We start from the raw sequence: 4,725 nt of genomic DNA on the forward strand, positions 1-4,725 counted from the left end.
CAATTTGTTGAGTCTTGTGTCATTACTTGTTTATCACTAAGTTTGCTCAATGAATGTTACAGAATTGGATCACAGCCTCATCAGGATTATGGACCATAAACCCAAAGCAAAAGGAAATCAGGGAAAGGCCTCAAAGCCCAAGAAACACAACAGAAGCTCAATTTAGAAAGTGTATAAATAGGATAGAATTTAAGTTAGGAGAGGGGGATACACAGAGAACTTTGGATCATTTTCCTTTAGTTTTGTAATTGAATTCAGAGCTATGACTCACTAAACCCCTTTCATTGGGTTAGGGAGCTCTATTGTAATTCAATGAATCAATAATAGTTTTATCTTCTTCTTCAATCTTTTCTCTTGAATTTTGTTAGAAAGCTTCTCGATCTAATTCCATTGGGTAGTTGTCTTGGGAAAGAAACTTCCCATAATTGGAATCCTTCGGAACCTTGGGAAAGGAATGGAGGATTCATGCTAGAGAAGCTTTCTCACAGTGAATTGGATTGGGGTTTGGATGGATATTGTGACATGTAATCCTACCAAATTGTGGTTCATGAAACTGTGTGGTATAATCAGTGATCGAGCATCATCTCTTCTTATGAACATTTAAACCAAGGGATTGGGAATTTGTTTATTTTTAGAGAGAATTGGTGAGCCAAGGGATTGGGATCCAATCATATAAGATTGCCAAGCAAAATTTAATGAATGCATTGGTTGAGGAAGGGATAAAAGTTGTTTTGATTCGGAGATCTCAATATCTCCTAACACCCAATGAATTCCCATTTCTGATTTACCACTTTCTCTTTACATTCTGCAATTAAATTCATGCAATCACCCCCAACCCTTTTAATTTCAGCAATTTAGCTTCTCGCTCTTTAATTCATGCAATTTTACATTCCGCAATTCTCATCTAAATCTTGATTCCGCTCAACTAGAACATACTTCTAATCCGAATTGCTCACTCAACCAATCCTTGTGGGATTCGACCTCACTCTATTGTGAGTTTTTTACTTGACGATAACCGGTGCACTTGCCGGAAGGAATTTTGCCGATCGTGCAATTTCCTAAATCGTAGCATAACAAGTTTATGCGCATCAGTTAGACAAGCAGAAAATAGTGTTTGAATGTTCAAAAGCATTAAAAGTAAATTCAGAATATTAATAAAGCAAGCAGTAAATTGATGTGAATAATACATGGAGAAAACAGTTAAGACTTCAGAGTTATCCATTTTCCGGAATGAATTTTCTTACTAACTTTTTTAATCATGCAAGATTTAATTCATGGCAAACTATATGTGACTAAACCCTAATTTCTTAGACCTTTTTAGTCTCCTCTAAAATTTATCAACTGTCAATTCCTTGGTCACTTAATTCCAATTAGAGGGTGAAGTTCAATTCTAGTTTATATGCCACAAAAATCCTAATTACCCAAATATAAGAGGATTATATGTCATGTATCCTGTTAAGTCCAAATAATTAGAAATTTAGGAGAATATGTTTTCAAGCTGTTGTTCAAGTAAAGAACTTTTCCAAGTTATACAAAAATTCAATTAGAAAAAGGGTCATACTTCCGTTCCACCCAAATTCATAAGATAAAGAACGAAAACAATTCTTGAATTATAAATCAATACATGAATTAAAATAGAAAAATAATAGTATCAATCCATACAATAGACAGAGCTCCTAACCTTAACAGTGGAGGTTTAGTTGCTCATGGTTCTGAGAGAAAAACTAGGGTTCAGGTAAACTGTAAATTGCAGAATGAGGTAGAAGAGAGAAGAGAGGAGAAGATTCCTTTTATAACTAATCCTAATTAATGTAAAATATATTTTCTAAAACTAAATAATATCTTTTCTTATTTGTAATTAAAATAAAAGATTTAATCAAAATTAAATCAAAGACAATTGTGCAGCATCAAGTAGATGGAAGGGAGACCACTGTTTCCTTTTTAACTGGCGCCTGTAATCATGTGCTTTTGGAGAATTTGTGGTTCTGGCGCCTAACTTGAGAAATTCCAAGTTAGGTGCCACCTTGACCGTACAGCTGGAAGTGAAGTATATACTATTATATATCGTTGGAAAGCTCTGGAAGTTAGCTTTCCAATGCCACTAGAATCACGTCAATTGAACCTTTGTAGCTCAAGTTATTTCTGTTTGAGTGAAAGGAGGTCAGGGTTGACAGCATCATTCGCCTTCTTCTCTTTTTCTACGAAAACTCTATCAAATCCAGCCGAATGCTACCTAAAATAAATAGAATTGTACACAACTCAAAGTAGCATCCATGGTGGCTAAAAGATAATTAATTCTTGATTAAACTTAACAAATTGAATGCAAATTCACTAGGAAAAGATAGAAAAGATGCTCACGCATCACTGTCCTCTCCAGCCCTTATTGTAAATTCACATCTGGGGATTTAGATAGTAAATTGCATATACTATGATTGACTAGTTGTAATTAACAATATTTTGTTTAACTTGTTAAAAAAGCAAACAATGCTTCTTTCAAATGTATATATGTCAATATTAATGTAAATGTTAATGTATATATCTATTCTCAATATCAATGTGTATATCAAATGTTAATATTTATATTTGATTCAAGATGGATTACTCATCTGAGATATTAATTTATATATCTGTTGGAATTGTCTGGCTGCTGTTTTATTCCATGTTCTCAGTGATTGCAATAAGTGTATTTACCAATACATCAGGAACACCAAAAAACACAGTGAACCGAAGTTAATACACTTGTCGAATCGAAAGTTACAAACACACTGTATAGAAATTCAGAGAGCTAATTATAATCTCTCTGACATAGCAAAATAAATTGAATATTCAATAAAGAAAAAATTGACTTTGGGATAAAGAATTTTACAAAAAAAAATGACTATTTATTAAAGACTAACAACGGTCAGAAAATAACCCTCCTATAACCTTGGTGAACCGAACTTTGCTCATAGGTGAACAAAACTTTATATTAATAAAAACTAAAAATCATATAATCCTCTCTTGGATGATTCATATCTGGTGCATTGTAAAGAGTGGAGCTTGACTGAATCAATGATCCGGCATCCAAAAGGTTCAACTACAAAACACATAATTAATTGTATATTAGCAAAACGCACAATTGAATTTTTACCTAATCGAAAGCAAGTCAATTTTACCTCGCTTGGAGCTGTCTTTTTCTTTTTCTTCATGGCATTTGAGATCTTTTTTTCTAAGTTTGATCCAAGTCTGTTATTGGGCCAGCCTCTTGTTTTGATGCGTGGTGGGCTTTGAAGGTCGTTCACATCGCTTAACGTCGCTTCTTCGTGGGATAACAAACTTTTTCCTTTGCTTCTCTCTTGATATTCTTGCATCTCATTCATGACCTTGTCAAATGCCCGGTGCAGAATTCTGGTCAACTCCTCAAACTCGGATGCAAATTCACATATATTGTGCGATTGAAACACCAATTCGTCGAATCTTTTACTTCTCGGCTCCAGTAGAGGCTCATCTTGGCTACTCTTGATGTGTGTGTGCCTCCTCTTTATGTTCTTGCTCCAACGTCCCAGTATGTATTTCGGTGCCACATTATCCACTCGCTTAAAGCTTAGTACTCTTAGAGAATGGCAGTACAATATGCCCCTTGACTCAAACAGCAAGCACTGGCACTTTACCTCTCATGATACTACGTCGTAGGTGACGACAAACTTGTTGAATATGGAGTTGGAAACCTACTCTACGACTTCATATGTTGTGAAACCTAGGGTGGAATGCATTGATCTTGTGATACAGTTCACTTTACCTCTGAATTGAGCTTGAACTTCCCTAAACTTCTCATGGGTATAGACATGCTGAAACTGTGCCTCTATTGCCGATTTTGTTGCACACGATATCATGGTGTGAAAATCTGCAGCATCGAATTCTCTCTCTGTTTGCTCTCTGCTTGCTAGGCAATTGTCGTATTGCTTCACGAATTGTCTCAAGGAGCTGTTGCGTGTAATGAACTTGTTGAAAAATGAATGCATGCTCTCGCTCCTTTGTGTTCTTCTCATCCCGGCCCAGAAGTGGTGATCCAAGTAAACTGGAATCCATATATGCCGATCCTCGTACAGCTCTGCATAATAAACCGAACAAATAAGGTTTGGTGAACCAAAAACATTTCATGTTTTGAAAAAAAAGGTATGGACATGAAAATAATTCGATTTGAAACCTCGGTTACCTGACAGCCACTTGTTGCCTTCGATGCCGTACTTTGTGAGAAAATCATTCCAGTTTCTATCAAATGTGTCTTTTGTGTATGAGTTCCAAACAACATGGCTCATCTATTGATTAATTTTGTTGTGTCTCTTGTAACCATTTAGTTTGTTTGGGATCTTCTTCATGATGTGCCAGATGCACCACCGGTGAATTGCTGTTGGGATGTAGACCTTAATGGCCTTTTAAATTGATGCGCATTGGTCGGTAAGAATGCCTTTTGGTGCCTTCCCTCCCATGCAACGGAGCCAACACTCGAATAACCATTTGAATGATTGGATGTCCTCATTATTCATCAGCGCGTATCTGAGAAGCGTCGATTGACCATGGAGATTCATGCCCACAAAAGAACCTAAAACTAGATTGTACCTGCATAAATAGACACACTAGACCGTGGTGAACCACAATTTGTACATTCACCGAACATAAAACTATATGTGACTGAACAGAATACCTATTTGAGTTGTAGGTAGTGTCAAATGAAACCACGTATCC

At 36.0% G+C, this 4,725-nt stretch overlaps 1 pseudogene; it reads right to left on the reverse strand.

Annotated features, from left to right (window-relative positions):
* Positions 1-3,184: 3,184 nt before the first annotated feature.
* LOC148547763 (protein FAR-RED ELONGATED HYPOCOTYL 3-like) lies at positions 3,185-4,298 on the reverse strand (annotated as a pseudogene).
* Positions 4,299-4,725: the final 427 nt, after the last annotated feature.

Source organism: Arachis ipaensis, chromosome B8 (assembly GCF_059453495.1).
Source record: "Arachis ipaensis isolate K30076 ecotype BB chromosome B8, ASM5945349v1, whole genome shotgun sequence".
Taxonomy (NCBI): domain Eukaryota; kingdom Viridiplantae; phylum Streptophyta; class Magnoliopsida; order Fabales; family Fabaceae; genus Arachis; species Arachis ipaensis.